Source organism: Haematobia irritans, chromosome 1, assembly GCF_050003625.1.
Source record: "Haematobia irritans isolate KBUSLIRL chromosome 1, ASM5000362v1, whole genome shotgun sequence".
NCBI lineage: Eukaryota > Metazoa > Arthropoda > Insecta > Diptera > Muscidae > Haematobia > Haematobia irritans.
In genome coordinates, this window is record NC_134397.1 from 204,396,246 (window position 1) to 204,416,475 (window position 20,230).

A 20,230-nucleotide genomic window follows, 5' to 3' on the forward strand; every position below is an offset into this window, starting at 1 on the left:
TTGAAGGCGATAAGATAACATAGTTATCGAAGAATAAATAAAATCTTTTTTGACAAAAAAAAAAAAATAAATAAATAAATAATGGTTAATTTTTATTCCAACCTCGTATGTTAAATATGTCGTAGTTTTTGCCAAACTATCTCTGCTGTGCTTACACTGCCACATTATTGATTTAATTAATTTTGAAAAATTGTGGAGAGTTGTGTGTGTGCTGCAATTATCCTATAACCCACGAACATGTGTATACGATTTTATTGTTTAATTTAAACAATTTCTAAACACAACTTTGATTAGCCCAAAGGCCACAATTCAGCAACCATAAACATGAATGTACCATTATTGGTAAATTTATTCACAAGTTGTCGCCGCCAAAATAAAGGATGTTTATGTCACATTTTTAAATTTTCACAAAATTGCGCTGACCACTTTATGATGGTTTATTCTGTGTGTGGGTGTATGTGCGTGCCCATGTGTGATATGGGGGGCGGGAAAAATGTGGATAGGCAACGGATAAGGTTATATTATCTTTGTATTATGGTGGCTTAATTATGCAGGTTTTATGCTATGCTGTGCAGCGTATCAATATCCTTTATATCCTGTGATTATTTATGTGTGATATACACGTTTGTTATATTTGAATAATTTGACACCATTGAGATGAAGGCTATCAAGGTATTGGTGGTAAGGAAGCGGGTGTATGGCAGAGGATTAACACTCGTATCACCCACCACACCCCATACAATTTGCCATTGATAATTCAAATGAATAATCTCTTTTATAAATTATTTATTTTATTTATGCTGCATCCTTGTGAGCAATGTGTTTGAGTGTGAGTATGACTGAATTTCATGCAATGTCAAAATTTAATTGATGCGTTAACTTGGATTCGGTTAAGTGCATGATTTTCGCCAACAATAATTATTATTGTTATAGCAAATAAATGATGGTTTTAATTGAATTTACTCACATAATTATTTCCGGAAGATGCATTGAAACGAAGTGAAGTTCAATTGAGATAATAATATTAATAAATCCTGCAATTAATAAATCCTGCAATTAATAAATCCTGCGTTATATATATATAATTAAAAATTATTCTTTCCTCCCAAACGAAATTTTTGAGCCTTGTCAAACGACAAAGGCAGAAAAAATATTATATTATTATTAACACTTTGACGACGAAGAATTAACCGCTCGCTAAAAATAAGTTTTTCTTGCGAATTCATATTCAAAATATACCTATTTTCTAAGTAAAGTGTCGTCAAAATTAAAAAACAAAAAATATTTCCTTTTACGAGAAATTTCATGGGCCATTCGTCTTCAAAGGTAAATATATAGTCAGAAAAAAATTTTAAATTACTTTATATAATTCACCAGAAAATACATCATGAACTTTGCTAGCATATGTAACATACAACCAGCACAAACAAATACGCGACTTAGCAAGTATTCATGACCATGCGTGCTTGGTTTTGAGCACTTTGTGTAAGCTTGGTCTCAAACCAAAATTTATTGTTAAAAAAAGTTTTTATTTTTCCTATAAGCCAAGGAGGGTTTAAGTTTTTTTTTTTTTTTTTTTGGTAATAATAGCAATGAGTATCCATACAATCCCCACATTGTGTTGGTTGATCACGCTCTCCCTTTTCAGCGTGAAATTCAGCAATTTGTGATCAAACAAAATAATCAGGTTTACTTGCCAAATAGGTCAGTCGCCGCATAAAGGGTGATACGGTCAAAATTTGGTCAATATAAACTTGACGTATTTCTTTCAATTTTGCATTTAAAAAACCTGAACACCCCTCATTTTGAAGGTGTGTGTGTGTAGAATGTTGCTCCTATTTTGATTTTGGAATTCACTCTTCAGTTGTCAAAATGCCGTCCAAGCAAGAAGAGCAGCGTATCAAAATTTTGCTCGCGCATCGCGAAAATCCGAGCTACTCGCACGCAAAGCTGGCAAAATCGCTAAAAGTTGCCAAATCAACCGTTACAAATGTAATTAAAGTGTTTGGGGAACGTTTGTCGACAGCCAGGAAGTCTGGATCGGGGGGAAATCGAAAACCGGAAGCCGCTGAGACCACAAAGAGAGTTGCCGGTAGTTTTAAGCGAAACCCTAACCTCTCTCTCCGAGATGCCGCAAATAAGCTGGGTGTATCGTCTACAACCGTGCATCGAGCCAAAAAAACGAGCCGGACTATCGACTTACAAGAAGGTAGTGACTCCAAATCGCGATGATAAACAAAATACGACGGCCAAAGCGCGATCCCGGAGGCTGTACACGACGATGCTGACGAAGTTTGACTACGTGGTAATGGACGACGAAACCTACGTCAAAGCCGACTACAAGCAGCTTCCGGGACAGGAGTTTTATACGGCAAAAGGAAGGGGAAAGGTAGCAGATATTTTCAAGCACATAAAACTGTCAAAGTTCGCAAAGAAATATCTGGTTTGGCCAAAGCGCGATCCCGGAGGCTGTACACGACGATGCTGACGAAGTTTGACTACGTGGTAATGGACGACGAAACCTACGTCAAAGCCGACTACAAGCAGCTTCCGGGACAGGAGTTTTATACGGCAAAAGGAAGGGGAAAGGTAGCAGATATTTTCAATCACATAAAACTGTCAAAGTTCGCAAAGAAATATCTGGTTTGGCAAGCCATCTGCACCTGTGGCTTGAAAAGCAGCATTTTCATCGCTTCCGGGACTGTCAACGAAGAAATTTACGTGAAAGAGTGTTTGAATAAACGTCTACTGCCTTTCCTGAAGAAACACGGTTGCTCCGTACTGTTTTGGCCGGATTTGGCATCTTGCCATTACGGTAAAAAGGCCATGGAGTGGTACGCCGCCAACAACGTGCAGGTGGTTACCAAGGACAAGAACCCTCCCAACACGCCAGAGCTCCGCCCAATTGAGAAATACTGGGCTATTGTCAAGCGGAACCTAAAGAAGACCAAAAAACTGCTAAGGACGAGCAGCAGTTCAAGGCAAACTGGCTTTCTGCGGCGAAGAAGGTGGACAAAGTGGCTGTACAAAATCTGATGGCAGGTGTCAAGCGTGAGGCCCGGCAATTCGGATTTGGAAAAGCGAAAGTCTAACTGAATATTTTTCCTGAATTTTATACTAATTGAACTTGAAAAAGAAATTTAATTTGATTTTTTAAATAAACAATTTCACCGATTTACACGCGTTTTCCCTTGACCAAATTTTGACCGTATCACCCTTTAGTGATGCTGAATCGTTTATTTTTGGAAATAATTCTGCAACTTTTGATCGGATAAAGATATGAACAAAATTTTCTTTGTGTGAAAGCTGAGGTGTTGACCTGTAAGTTTGCAAGTTTCTGGGTCCTTAGTAGTTCAACGGAATGGCCTGTTGGCGTTGAAGGTTGGTCACCTCGGATATTTGAAATTTTGTCTTCGCTGCCAAATCCGCAATGATGATCCTTGCTGGATAGAACTTGGCGTGCTTGTTCAAAAATATCTCTTATAACAAAATTTTATCAAAATTGATCGATAAGCCCTGCATGCGGTCAAATCGGATAAAAATTGGGATGTGTACACGCTCAAGAGTTCAAATCTGGTTATCGGTCTATATGAGGTAAATACCAAAATTTGAACCGATACACACCATCGTTGGCAGACTTATTTGTGCCGATATCGCTTCTTGGGCGTCTAGAAATGTTGTTTTCTATCCGATTTGACTGAAATTGAAAATCTAGAGGTAGGACCATAACAGGTTGACTGATAAGTCCCCGGTCTGACACATAGATGGCGTCGCTAGTATTAAATGCATATTATTTTTATATAGTACCAACCTTCAAATGATTCGTGTCAAAATTTGACGTCTGCAAGTCAATTAGTTTGTGAGATAGAGCGTCTTTTGTGAAGCAACTTTTGTTATTGTAAAAACAAGTAAGGAAAGTCTATAGTCGGGCGGGGCCGACTATATTATACCCCGCACCACTTTGTAGATCTAAATTTTCGATACCATATCACATCCGTCAAATGTGTTGGGGGATATATATATATATATATATATATATATATATATATATATATATATATATATATATATATATATATATATATATATATATATATATATATATATATATATATATATATATATATATATATATATATATATATATATATATATATATATATATATATATATATATATATATATATATATATATATATATATATATATATATATATATATATATATATATATATATATATATATATATATATATACACGCTCAAGAGTTCATATCAGGTTATCGGTCTATATGAGGTAAATACCAAAATTTGAGCCGATACACACCATCGTTGGCAGACTTATTTGTGCCGATATCGCTTCTTGGGCGTCTAGAAACGGTATTTTCTATCCGATTTTACTGAAATTGAAAATCTAGAGGTAAGACCATACATTGGTGTGTCGAAAATGGTCCGTATCGGTCTATGTTTTAGTATAGGCCCCATATAGACCGATATCCCGATTTTATTTCTCGGGCTTCTAGGAACTGTATGTATTATCCGAAATCTAGAAGAATTTTATGACCACATATAGGTGTGCCGAAATTGGGGTAGATCGGTCCATGTTTTGGTATAGCCCCCATATATATCTACCTCCCGGATTTATTTCTAGGACTTCTAGAATTCGGCTGACCACAAATATGTCAGTCGAATATGGTGTGTGTCGACCCATGTTTTGGTACACTGAAAAAAAAGCATGCCCGGTTCCAAAGATTTTGTCTTTACTTTAAAAAAATTTGGTATTGATTCCGAGCCAAAGAAGCGGAGAATACAAGTAAGGATACTTTTAAGACACAATTCTCTTTTAAATTTTTTGACCATTTTTGTCGAAATCAGAAAAACATATATATGGGAGCTATACCTAAATCTGAACCGATTTCAACCAAATTTGGCACGCATGGCAACAATGCTTATTATACTCCCTGTGCAAAATTTCAACTAAATCGCAGTAAAAAAATGGCCTCTGTGGTCATATGAGTGTAAATCGGGCGAAAGCTATATATGGGAGCTATATCTAAATCTGAACCGATTTCAATCAAATTTGGCACACTTTGCTACACTACTAGTTGTACTCCTAGTGCAAAATTTCAATCAAATTGGGCCAAACCTCTGGTTTCTAGGACCATATTAGTCCATATCGGGCGAAAGATATATATGGGAGCTATATCTAAATCTGAACCGATTTCAACCAAATTTGGCACACATAACTACACTACTTATTGTACTTCTAGTGCAAAATTTCAACCAAATTGGGCTAAAACTCTGGCTTCTAGGACCATATTAGTCAATATCGGGCGAAAGATATATATGGAAGCTATATCTAAATCTGAACCGATTTCAATAAAATTTAGCACACTACTAATCGTACTCCATGTGCAAAATTTCAACCAATTTGGGCCTAAACTCTGGCTTCTGGGGCCATATAAGTCTATATCGGGCAAAAGATATATATGGGAGCTATATCTAAATCTGAACCGATTTCTTCCAAAATCTATAGGGTTCTATTCTGACCCAAAACAGGAACATGTGCCAAATTTGAAGTCGATTAGACGTAAACTGCGACCTAGACTTTGATCACAAAAATGTGTTCACAGACAGACGGACGGACAGACGGACATGGTTATATCGACTCAGGGAACCACCCCGAGCAGTATTGCCAAAGATACCATGTGTCTATCTCGTCTCCTTCTGGGTGTTACAAATATATGCACTAACTTATAATACCCTGTTCCACAGTGTGGCGCAGGGTATAAAAATGGAAAAAAGGAATTTCGTGTTTTGATAAAATACTGTTTTCTGAAGAAAAAAAAAAAATATGGTGGAAGCAAAAACTTGGCTTGATTATGAGTTTCCGGAAATGAGTTTCCCCAGGGAAATCAACAAAAATTTATTGGTAATCAAAATTCAAGCGTGGTGAAATGAGCACGGAGGACGGTGAACGCAGTGGACGCCCGAAAGAGGTGGTTACCAACGAAAACATCAAAAAAATCCACAAAATGATTTTGAATGACCGTAAAATGAAGTTGGTCGAGATAGTAGAGGCCATAAAGATATCAAAGGAACGTGTTGGTCACATCATTCATCAATATTTGGGTATGCGGAAGCTCTGTGCAAAATGGGTGCCGCGCGAGCTCACATTTGACCAAAAACAACAACGTGTTGATGATTCTGAGCGGTGTTTGCAGCTGTTAACTCGTAATACACCCGAGTTTTTCCGTCGATATGTGACAATGGATGAAACCTGGCTCCATCACTACACTCCTGAGTCCAATCGACAGTCGGCTGAGTGGACAGCGACCGGTGAACCGTCTACGAAACGTGGAAAGACTCAAAATTCCGCTGGCAAAGTAATGACCTCTGTTTTTTTGGGATGCGCATGGAAAAGTTTTTATCGATTATCTTGAGAAGGGAAAAACCATCAACAGTGACTATTATATGACGTTATTGGAGCGTTTGAAGGTCGAAATCGTTTCAATTCTAGATTTTGAATTTCAGTCAAATCGGTTAAAAATTGGGATGTGTACACGCTCAAGAGTTCAAATCAGGTTATCGGTCTATATGAGGTAAATACCAAAATTTGAGCCGATACACACCATCGTTGGCAGACTTATTTGTGCCGATATCGCTTCTTGGGCGTCTAGAAACGGTATTTTCTATCCGATTTTACTGAAATTGAAAATCTAGAGGTAAGACCATACATTGGTGTGTCGAAAATGGTCCGTATCGGTCTATGTTTTGGTATAGGCCCCATATAGACCAATATCCCGATTTTATTTCTCGGGCTTCTAGGAACTGTATGTATTATCCGAAATCTAGAAGAATTTTATGACCACATATAGGTGTGCCGAAATTGGGGTAGATCGGTCCATGTTTTGGTATAGCCCCCATATATATCTACCTCCCGGATTTATTTCTAGGACTTCTAGAATTCGGCTGACCACAAATATGTCAGTCGAATATGGTGTGTGTCGACCCATGTTTTGGTACACTGAAAAAAAAGCATGCCCGGTTCCAAAAATTTTGTCTTTACTTTAAAAAATTTGGTATTGATTCCGAGCCAAAGAAGCGGAGAATACAAGTAAGGATACTTTTAAGACACAATTCTCTTTTAAATTTGGGTTTGTGTACTTGCTTCTAGGAAGCGAATTTTAAGTTTTCGCTTTTTCAGCTTTTTTTCTTCATATGCTATCAAAGTCCTTTAAAAACGAGTCAACGACAACTTTATTTTCCAAATTAAGACTCGATTTCCAGTAGAAATTATGTTATGTTTCAAGTAAAATACGTCTTTAAAATAAAGTGTTGAAAAACATATCCTATATTTGAACAATTTTTTACTTTGTAGTAAAGACGCAAAATGACAACAAATTTAAAGACAATTTCATTAAATTTAAAGAATTTTTCTGAATTATTAAAGTCAAGTTGACCTTAGCCCAAACGTTTTTTCTTTCATGTTATGATACCCATTTTTAAGGTAAATCACTTAGTTATAAGGACAATACAACTTCATTGAAAAGTTTATCGACTTTTGGACAAGGAAAAAAACTTTATATTAGAGAAATTCGTCTTCTATGCTAAGCAAAATTTGCATTCGTATTTTAAAGACATGAAATCTTTGACCTCACGACAATATTTTTTTCAGTGTATAGCCCCCAAATAGACCGATCTCCCTATTTAACTCCTAGGGTTTCTAGAAACCGTAGTTTTTATCCGATTTGCCCGAAAATGTAAATAGTTATACTGGTATTTTAGACCCTCAAAAATTTGTATCGCATTTATTTTTACCGATCCATTTGGTAAGGCATTGATATAGACCGATTTAACTTCTTGAGGATACACCCAAAGAAAAAATATTTTGCTCCGGAATGAAATTAGACAAATGAAATTCCCCTTTCGTATAAAGTATTTTAATTTAGAGCAAATGAATCCGAATTTTTGATAAGCGATTCAACGATTTTCTCTAAAATTGGTGTCAAAAGAAAACATTGCTTGTCTAAAATTTCTTTCCTCAGAAAGGAAAACTCTTCATTCAGTGTATAACAGGCGCACTGATCATGAAAATTGCTTCAAACTGAAAGTACAATTTCCAGATTTTACTCCTCGTAATCATTTAAATAGTGTCGGAAAAAGTCTACAGATTTCAAATCAAGACATTATTTCATCATTTACACAATATGTTTGCGATTTCTCTAAAACTCAAACAAAATTGGTTCTTTCAAATCCAGAATCGGATCGAGTCATCATACACTGAAAAAATATTGACCTAATATGGAAGATTATGCACGTTAAATTTTAGGACTCGAAATTTACGCAATGCTAAGGACAAAACTCTTTAAAATAATGACATTTTAATTAAAAGAAAGTTTATAATCCTTGCTTCAAAAATTGTTTTCATTACATTTAGGACACAAATCTTGAAATTTTGCATCCCTCTGTTGAAGTTGTAGATCTTTGAAGTAAGGCAAATGTTCCTTAAAATATAGAAAACATTTTTAATTTAAAGAAATCGTCTCTAACTCAACTGACATATTGAATTTTTAAATTTAAGATAAAAATGCTTCAAATATAGGTTAAGACTTATTTTAAGGATTTGCATCTTTGGTTTAAATTTTTTTTTAGCATTAAGAAAACAGTTTTTACTTTGAAGTACTTGGCATAGTTTGGATTTTGAAACTGGAATTTCTTTGTACATGAATACCTTTATTAATATATTGCAAACAGAGAATAAAAATTCGATGAATGTGATCTGTTTCCAATTTTAATTTTATCGATCCTAGATTTAAAGAAGCCGCATCTTTGACTCGGAATCAATACCAAAATCTTTAAAGGAAGGTCAAAATCTTTGGATCCAAGTAAACTTTTTTTTAGGTGCAGGTAGAATTTTTATACCCTCCACCATAGGATGGGGGGTATATTAACTTTGTCATTCCGTTTGTAACACATCGAAATATTGCTCTAAGACCCCATAAAGTATATATATTCTGGGTCGTGGTGAAATTCTGAGTCGATCTGAGCATGTCCGTCCGTCCGTCCGTCTGTTGAAATCACGCTAACTTCCGAACGAAACAAGCTATCGACTTGAAACTTGGCACAAGTAGTTGTTATTGATGTAGGTCGGATGGTATTGCAAATGAGCCATATCGGTCCACTTTTACGTATAGGCCCCATTTAAACGGACCCCCAAAATTTGGCTTGTGAGGCCTCTAAGAGAAGCAAATGTCATCCAATCCGGCTGAAAATTGGTACATGGTGTAAGTATATGGTCTTTAACAACCACGCAAAAATTGGTCCATATCGGTTCCTAATTATATATAGCCCCCATATAAACCGATCCCACGATTTGGCTTGCGAGGCCTCTAAGAGAAGCAAATGTCAACCAATCCGGCTGAACTTTGGTACATGGTGTTAGTATATGGTCTCTAACAACCACGCAAAAATTGGTCCATATCGGTTCATAATTATATATAGCCCCCATATAAACCGATCCCACGATTTGGCTTGCGAGGCCTCTAAGAGAAGCAAATTTCATCCGATCTGGCTGAAATATGGTACATGGTGTTAGTATATGGTCTCTAACAACCATGCAAAAATTGGTCCATATCGGTTCATAATTATATATAGCCCCCATATAAACCGATCACCAGATTTGACCTCCGGAGCCCTTGGAAGACCAAAATTCATCTGATTCAGTTGAAATTTGGTACGTGGTGTTAATATATGGCCTCAAACTCCCATGCAAAAATTGGTTGAAATCGGGCCATAATTATATATAGCCCCCATATAAACCGATCACCAGATTTGACCTCCGGAGCCCCTTAGAAGAGCAAAATTCAACCGATTCTGTTGAAATTTGGTACGTGATGTTAGTATATGGTATCCAACAACCATGCAGGAATTGGTTCATATCAGTCCATAATTATATATAACCTCCATATAAAGCGATCCACAGATTTGACCTCTGATGCCTTTTGGAGAAGCAAAATTCATCCGATCTGGTTTAAATTTGGTACGTGGTGGTAGTATATGGTTTCTAACAACCATGCAAGAATTGGTCCATATCAGTCCATAATCATATATAGCCCCCATATAAACCGATCCCGAGATTTAGTTTTGGAGCCACTTGGAGGAGCAAATTTCGTCCGAGTCAGTTGAAATTTGGTACATTGTTCTAGTATATGACCGTTAACAACCATGTCTAACAGGGTCCATATCGGTCTATAGTTATATATAGCCCTCAGATAAAACGATCCGCAATCACACACAAATTGGTCCATATTAAGTTCATAATTTTATGTAGCCCCCATATAAACGACCCCCATTTTTCAATTCTGGCTCTCTACGTACCGTGCAAAAGTCCATATCGATTCGTAATTATTTGTAGACTTGCCTATACATACCTTTTTTGTCTAATATATATCACGTATGGACTTACTCACAATTTAGAAAACGTTGTTAAGAAGTTTTAAGATAACACATAATCCGATTGTGGATGACAGTCTTTCGTAGAAGTTTCTACGCAATCCATGGTGGAGGTTACGTAAGATTCGGCCTGGCCGAACTTACGGCCGTATATACTTGTTAAATTTATCTTCGGGAATCGTACTGGTTGAACTGATTTGCTTGGGAGAATATTTGTCATCAAACCCCCGAATTTCTATATGGTATACAAGTAATCCGCTACAACGAAGAGTTTTCAAAGTAAACTATAATATTTGATTCATGTTGGTGGGTATTTAAGATTCGAACCTACTGCTGTATATACTTGTTTAACTATGTCTCACAGTTCAATGACCGTACAATATGAACTTAAGCAAAAGACACTGCTCGTACCCATTCCCAAAAAAGAGCAAGAATGAACTATAGTATGGTGCCAAAACATGGCCATTTTACCATGTTTTGGCGCCAACGATTTTTTCTTTACTATTAGTTAATTTTTTGTCTATGAGAGGATGTAATTTCGTGAGTTGTAGCTAAAAAAGAACACCAGGGCATTAAATTTTCCTGGTTTTAGCAACGCTTTGTGGAAATCTCAAAATGTGGAGTATAATATAATTAAATTTTAGCTCGACGTAGTTCTTGTTATAAAAAAGTTTACTTTTTTCTGTGTACGTTTGCTTTAATTAGGATACGTTTTAATAGTTAAATCGGCAATTTAAATTGAATTTGAATTCCAGGCCAATATGATAAAAATTGCGGTTTGTATATGCCCAAAAAGTCAAGATCAGCTTATATGGGGGCTATTTCAAAACTTGGGCCGATATGGCCCATTTCTTTGAATACCAAAATAAAGCCTCAGATTGGATACCCCTTTATATGCATTTCATACTGCACCAGACTATTCGTGAATACTTTTACAAATTATATTTTTCTTGCTTTTTTTCAAATTGAAAAACTTTCTTCATTGTGTTATATTTACAAAACCACATCCTTTTTCCTCGTAGTTAAAATTCTTTAAAATAAACCTTTTGTGTCAATTAAAAAATCCCAATTGATTTCGGTTAATTCTTTTATTCCTTTTTTGGTGCAACAAGAAATTCCTTAATTTTGTCATTGCTGCTGAATATAATTTCCTGTATCGTCGTTGTAACTGGAATGTACAGTTTAGTTCACAAAACTTGTATCGTCTCTATAAGATCCAATAATCCAATGGAAACATGTATTAAAATAAAACAACCGCAATTTCTCTTTTTCAAGTGACCTGTACACGTTCTTTCCATTCAAGCACTATTGAAATTTGTCCAATTGGTCATTAAAAGAGCTCGAGCACAAACAGAATTGTGCTTTTAAGTCATTTAACTGCAATTCTCCAAGTTAATGAGCAGCACGTGGACATTAAGTTGAGGAAGCAAGATAAATACATCCACATTAAGTGACGGTGACTGAATGCAAATGGACTTTGGTTTTGTTTGGCTTTGTCTATTAAATTGACCATTAGTATTTTCTGTGTTGGTACTTAATACTCGCTATACCAAATCGATGGAAGTAGAGAGTTTGAAATTCGATTGCACTCTAATTCGAGGGGTTTGTGCTGGGTTGACTGGAGATTGGTTAGAATTTTCTACAAATTAAAAATAAAAGTACGGCTATAGAATTTTTTTTCTTCAAAATTTTATTTCTATAGAAAATGTTGTCAAAATTTTATTTCTATAGAAAATTTTTGCTAAATTTTATTTCGTATTTTTGTGTGTTGTTGACCTATTTTATGATTATTCTGATTATTAATTTTGTTCGGCTTGAGGTCATAGAAACAATCGATTATTGATTTGTTTTAATATTTATTTCCAATATTTCGGTTAGTGCCACTAACCATCTTCTGGGATTTTTTTTATTTCTATAAAATTTTTTTGTAAAATTTCATATCAATAGAAAATTTTATCAAAATTTTATTTCTATAGAAAATTTTTGATTTAGATTTTCATATATATAGAAAATTTTTGCAAAATTTTATTTCTAAAGAAAATTTCTGTAGCAAAATTTTGTCGAAATTTTATTTCTATAGAATAATATGTCGAAATTTTATTTCTATAGAAAGTTTTGACAAAATGTTATTTCTATAGAAAACTTTGTCAAAATGTTACTTCTATAGAAAGTTTTGTCAACATGTTATTTCTACTTTTATAGAAAATTTCTAATTCTATAGACAGTTTTAATTTGTCCTAAATTTTATTTTTATAAAATATGTTTGCCAAAGTTTTTTATTTCTAAAGAAAAAAAATTGTTTCTATGGAAAATTTTATCAACATTTTATCTCTATAGAAAATTTTAGCAGAATTTTATATCTATAGAAATTTTTTGCAGAATTTTATTTCTATAGAATTTGTTTGCAAAATTGCATGTCTATAGTTTTTTTTTTTGCAAAATTTCATGTCTATAGAAGATTTTGTCAAAATTTTATTTCTATAGAAAATTTTATTTCCATAGAAAATGTTGCCAAGATTTTATTTCTATAGAAAACTTTGTCAATATTTTATTTCCATAGAAAATCTTGTTAAAATTTTATTTCTATAGAAAATTTTTGCAAAATTGCATGTCTATAAAAGATTTTGTCAAAATTGCATGTCTACAAAAGATTTTGTCAAAATTTTCTATAGAAAAATTTTCAAAGATTTTACTTCTATAGAAAATTTTTGCAAAATTTTATTTCTATACAAATTTTTTGCAAAATTTTATTTCTATAGAAAATTTTGCAAAAAACAAATCTTTTATAGAAATATAGAAAATCTTGTCAAAATTTTATTTCTATAGAAAATTTCGTCAAGATTTTATTTCTATAGAACATTTTTGCAAATTTTAATTTCTATAGAAAATTTTTACAAAATTTCATGTCTATAAAAGATTTTGTCAAAATTTTCTATAGAAAATTTTTCAAAGATTTTACTTCTATAGAAAATTTTTGCAAAATGTTATTTCTAAAGAAATTTTTTGCAAAATTTTATTTCTATAGAAAATTTTTGCAAAATTTTATTTTTTATGGAAAATTTTGTCAACATTTTGTTTCTGTAGAAAATTTTTGCAAAATTTAATTTCTATAGAAATGTTTTGCAAAATTTAATGTCTATAGAAGATTCTGTCAAAATTTTAGTTCTATAGAAAATTTTATTTCCATGGAAAATTTTGCCAAGATTTTATTTTTATAGAAAATTTTGTCAAGATCTTATTTTTATCGAAAATTGTATCAATATTTTATTTCTATAGAAAATCTTGTCAAAATTGTATTTCTATAGAACATTTTGTTAATATTTTATTTCTATAGAAAATTGTGTCAAAATTTTATTTCTATTGAAAATTTTGTTAAAATTTAATTTCCATAGAAAATTTTGTCAAAATTTTATTTCTATAGAAAATATGGAAAAATTTTATGTCTATAGAAAATTTTGTCAAAATTTTATTTCTATAGAAAATTTTGTCAAAATTTTATCTCTATTGAAAATTTTGTCAAAATTTTATTTCTATAGAAAATTTTGTCAAAATGTTATTTCTATAGGAAGTTTTGTCAAAATTTTATTTCTATAGGAAGTTTTGTCAAAATTTTATTTCTATTGAAAATTTTGTTAAACTTTAATTTCCATAGAAAGTTTTGTCAAAATTTTATTTCTATAGAAAATTTTGTCAAAATTTTATTTCTATAGAAAATTTTGTCAAAATTTTTTTTTTCTATCGAAAATTTTGTCAAAATTTTTTTTTCTATCGAAAATTTTGTCAAATTTTGTTTTTCTATCGAAAATTTTGTCAAAATTTTATTTCTATAGAAAATTTTGTCAAAATTTTATTTCTATAGAAAATTTTGTCAAAATGTTATTTCTATAGGAAGTTTTGTCAAAATTTTATTTCTATAGAAAATTTTGTCAAAATTTTATTTCTATAGAAAATTTTGTCAAAATGTTATATCTATAGGAAATTTTGTTAAAATTTAATTTATTTCCATGGAAAATTTTGCCAAGATTTTATTTTTATAGAAAATTTTGTCAAGATCTTATTTTTATTGAAAATTGTATCAATATTTTATTTCTATAGAAAATCTTGTCAAAATTGTATTTCTATAGAACATTTTGTTAATATTTTATTTCTATAGAAAATTGTGTCAAAATTTTATTTCTATTGAAAATTTTGTTAAAATTTAATTTCCATAGAAAATTTTGTCAAAATTTTATTTCGATAGAAAATTTGGCAAAATTTTATGTCTATAGAAAATTTTGTCAACATTTTATTTCTATAGAAAATTTTGTCAAAATTTTATCTCTATTGAAAATTTTGTCAAAATTTTATTTCTATAGAAAATTTTGTCAAAATGTTATTTCTATAGGAAGTTTTGTCAAAATTTTATTTCTATAGGAAGTTTTGTCAAAATTTTATTTCTATAGAAAATTTTGTCAAAATTTTATTTCGTTTTGTTTGTTATTGTTGGCTTCTCTTCAATCGTTATTGCTGTTTTTTTGTTTTTTGATCTCAGCTTAAAGCCATGCATTGACTAAACTACAAGTGTAGCTTAACCAACAGAGGAAAAGTATGCTTGTCAAATTTATTTGGGCAAAGCCCTATAGACTGCAAGATGGTTGGATGTACAGCTGTTTCGGAATTACCACATTCCTCATCAGCATCCTCTACTTGCAGCAAAACTATCAACCAATTATCAGAATAAATTCGGGTAATTCACTCAACCCAACGTGAACTACACTTGAACCTCCCGAAAAAGGGTTTGATAGTCGGCTACTGCCTAAACAAATTTGCCAGCATATCTCTTTTCCTTTGCCAAACTCAAATCATCGATTTGTATGTATTTGGCTGGATTTGTTTTTGAGCGTGCTTCCTCTATCTTCATTCGTTTAGTTTGTTATTATTGGCTTCTCTTCAATCGTTATTGTTGTTTTTTTGTTTTTTGATCTCAGCGTAAAGCCATGCATTGACTAAACTACAAGTGTAGCTTAACCAACAGAGGAAAAGTATGCTTGTCAAATTTATTTGGGCAAAGCCCTATAGACTGCAAGATGGTTGGATGTACAGCTGTTTCGGAATTACCACATTCCTCATCAGCATCCTCTACTTGCAGCAAAAAAGCATACTTTTCCTCTGTTGGTTAAGCTACACTTGTAGTTTAGTCAATGCATGGCTTTAAGCTGAGATCAAAAAACAAAAAAACAACAATAACGATTGAAGAGAAGCCAACAATAACAAACAAAACGAATGAAGATAGAGGAAGCACGCTCAAAAACAAACCCAGCCAAATACATACAAATCGATGATTTGAGTTTGGCAAAGGAAAAGAGATATGCTGGCAAATTTGTTTAGGCAGTAGCCGACTATCAAACCCTTTTTCGGGAGGTTCAAGTGTAGTTCACGTTGGGTTGAGTGAATTACCCGAATTTATTCTGATAATTGGTTGATAGTTTTGCTGCAAGTAGAGGATGCTGATGAGGAATGTGGTAATTCCGAAACAGCTGTACATCCAACCATCTTGCAGTCTATAGGGCTTTGCCCAAAAATTCTATAGAAAATGTGTCAAAATTTTATTTCTATAGAAAATTTTGTCAAAATGTTATTTCTATAGGAAATTTTGTAATTTTTTTTTCTATCGAAAATTTTGTCAAAATGTTATTTCTATAGAAAATTTTGTCAAAATTTTATTTCTATAGAAAATTTTTTCAAAATTTCATTTCTATAGAAAATTTTGTCAAAATTTTATTTCTATAGAAAATTTTGTCAATATTTTATTTCTATAGAAAATATTTACAAAATTTAATTTCTCTAGAAATTTGTTGCAAAATTTAATTTCTATAGAAATTTTTTGAAAAATTTTATTTCTATAGAAATTTTTTGAAAAATATTATTTCTATAGAAAATTTTTTATAGAAAATTTATAGAAAATTTTGTCAAAATTAAAAGAAACAAGTAAGGGAAGTCTAAAGTCGGGCGGGGCCGACTATATTATACCCTGCACCACTTTGTAGATCTAAATTTTCGATACCATATCACATCCGTCAAATGCAAAATTTAATTTCTATAGAAATGTTTTGCAAAATTTCATGTCTATAGAAGATTCTGTCAAAATTTTATTTCTATAGAAAATTTTATTTCCATGGAAAATTTTGCCAAGATTTTATTGTTATAGAAAATTTTGTCAAGATCTTAATTTTATAGAAAATTGTGTCAATGTTTTATTTCTATAGAAAATCTTGTCAAAATTGTACTTCTATAGAACATTTTGTCAATATTTTATTTCTATAGAAAAATTTTCCGAGATTTTATTTCTATAGCAAATTTTTGCAAAATTTAGTTTTTATGGAAAAATTTGTCAACATTTTGTTTCTGCAGAAAATTTTTGCAAAATTTTATTTCTATAGAAATGTTTTGCAAAAAATTTTTTCTATAGAAAATTTTGTCAATATTTTATTTCTATAGAAAATTTTTGCAAAATTTAATTTCTCTATAAATTTTTTGCAAAATTTTATTTCCCTTCGTTTTGTTTTGTTATTTTGTTCTTTAAGCATTGTTGTTGTTTTTTTATTGCAGCTTAAAACCATACATTGACTAAACTACATGTGTAGCTTAACCAACAGAGGAAAAGAATGTTTGTCAAATTTAGTTGGGCAAAGCCCTATACATTTTGACAAACATTCTTTTCCTCTGTTGGTTAAGCTACACATGTAGTTTAGTCAATGTATGGTTTTAAGCTGCAATAAAAAAAACAACAACAAAATTTAATTTTTATAGAAATTTTTTGCAAAATTTTATTTCGATAGAAAATTTTTGCAAAATTCTATTTTTTATGGAAAATTTTGTCAACATTTTGTTTCTTCAGAAAATTTTTGCAAAATTTTATTTCTATAGAAAATTTTGCCAATTTTTTTTTTCTATAGAAAATTTTCTCAAAATTAAAAGAAACAAGTAAGGAAAGTCTAAAGTCGGGCGGGCACGACTATATTATACCCTGCACCACTTTGTAGATCTAAATTTTCGATACCATATCACATCCGTCAAATGTGTTGGGGGCTATATATAAAGGTTTGTCCCAAATACATACATTTAAATATCAGTCGAACTGGACAGAATTTGATAGACTTGTACAAAATCTGTTGAATCAAAATTTAAGTCGGCTAATGCACTATGGTGGAAAACATTTAAATCTGAAGCAATTTTAAGGAAACTTCGCAAAAGTTTTTTATTTATCGCTCGATATACATGTATTAGAAGTTTAGGAAACTTAGAGTCATTTTTACAACTTTTCGACTAAGCAGTGGCGATTTTGCATGGAAAATGGTACCAACATTGACCATTTTTGTCGAAATCAGAAAAACATATATATGGGAGATATATCTAAATCTGAACCAATTTCAGCCAAATTTGGCACGCATAGCAACAATGCTAATTCTACTCCCTGTGCAAAATTTCAACTAAATCGGAGTTAAAAATTGGCCTCTGTGGTCATATGAGTGTAAATCGGGCGAAAGCTATATATGTGAGATATATCTAAATCTGAACCGATTTCAACCAAATTTGACACGCATAGCTACAATGCCAATTCTACTCCCTGTGCAAAATTTCAATTAAGTCGGAGTAAAAGATTGGCCACTGTGGTCATATGAGTGTAAATCGGGCGAAAGCTATATATGGGAGCTATATCTAAATCTGAACCGATTTCAATAAAATTTGGCACACTTGACTACCCTACTAATTGTACTCCTAGTGCAAAATTTCAAGCAAATCGGGGTAAAACTCTGGCTTCTGGGACCGTATTAATCCATATTGGGCGAAAGATATACATGGGAGCTATATCTAAAACTGAACCGATTTCAATAAAATTTGGCACACTTGAATATAGTACTAAATGTTCTTCCTGTGCAAAATTTTAAGCAAATTAGGGCAAAACTCTAGCTTCTGGGCCAAATAAGTCCATATCGGGCGAAATATATATATGGGAGCTATATCTAAATCTGAACCGATTTCTTCCAAAATCAATAGGGTTCTATTCTGAGCTAAAACACATACTTGTGTCAAATTTGAAGTCGATTGGACTAAAACTGCGACCTAGGCTTTGATTACAAAAATGTGTTCACGGACAGATGGACATGGCTATATGGACTCAGGAGCCCACCCTGAGCATTTTTGCCAAAGACACCATGTGTCTATCTCGTCTCCTTCTGGGTGTTGCAAACATATGCACTAACTTATAATACCCTGTTCCACAGTGTGGGTATAAAAATTGTCAATTTTTTTTGTGTCTATAGAAAATTTTGGCAAAATTGTACTTCTATAGAAAATATGTGCAACAATTTATATCTATAGAAATGTTTTGAAAAAGATTTTCCTATAGAAAATTTTTGCAAAATTTTATTTCTACAGAAATGTTTTGCAAAATGTTATTTCTATAGAAAATTTTGCCAATTTTTTTTCTATAGAAAATTGTGTAAAAATTTAAAAAACAATTGTCAATTTTTTTTCTATAGAAAATGTTGGCAAAATAGTACTTCTATAGAAAATATTTGCAACTTGTATTTCTCTAAAAATTATTTGCAACAATTTATTTCTATAGAAATATTTTGCAAAAGGTTTTCCTATAGAAAATTTGTGCTAAATTTTATTTCTATAGAAAATTTTACCTTAATTTTATTTCTACAGAAACCTTGAATGTGATATTGATGTTGATGCATTTCATAAATTTCTTATTTGTTCTCTCTCCAAGGAATAAACTTTCTCCAGTCTCCTTTAAGCGGAGTGCACTCACAATCCAACAACGTTAAATATATTAACATAAAATAATTAATGTAATTTACATTATTGCTGAAATTAAATTTTACCACAGAAAAGTCCACATTAATGTTACTCAAAATTGCACTTCCATTAAATAATCGTAAATCACGCTTATAGTTCTCAACAAAATGAACAGCAACAACATCACCAAAGTGAGAGAAAACATTAAACAACCATAGTTTCATTTTCTGATAATCCTTTGAAAATCTCCATTTGCAAACATTCACATAATGAGGAAACTTATTATGGAACACAATGTTGTGGCTGCTACAGACACAATGAATGACAAGGCTGCAATAACTGTAAGGATGGACCATTCTCCTGGTTTCCCTTTGGCTATGCATAAAACCACCATCATCATCGTCATCGTAAATCCTTCCAATTTGAAATCACTTTTACAATCGGGTCCCCCTCCCAACTGAAAGGTTAACACAATTCAGGCAACTTAATCTGCTCAACCACAATCACAAGGCTACGGTGGGATGATGGTGGAGATGATGTTTGCAACAGTTCCACTCAACTAATGTCAACAATGATGGTTGACAACAACAACAACTATGACCAATCATAATTTGACAAGTTAATCGTGGGAAGTAATCGGCCGCTTAGTTGCTTTAACATTCACTAAAATCTCTGGGGTTTTGTTTTTGTCAACTAGAGTTGACATCCTACCTTAGGCGGGTTAATGAAATTGGGATCTACCATTTTATGGGATCGCAGTTATTGGTATTCACTGATGTAGGTGGAATGAACATGTGGTGAATATCCACAAATATCCATAGATTTCAAATGGCTTATTCCAGGATTGTCTTTTATATGTCGACCAAAAAAAAAAAAACAACAATTATTGATAATCTTTTTCAGAATATTCCCCCTTAAAATCTATACAATTTGTGTATGCGTTTGAACCAATTGTCGAAACACTTTTGCCACTCTTATTGAGGCATCTC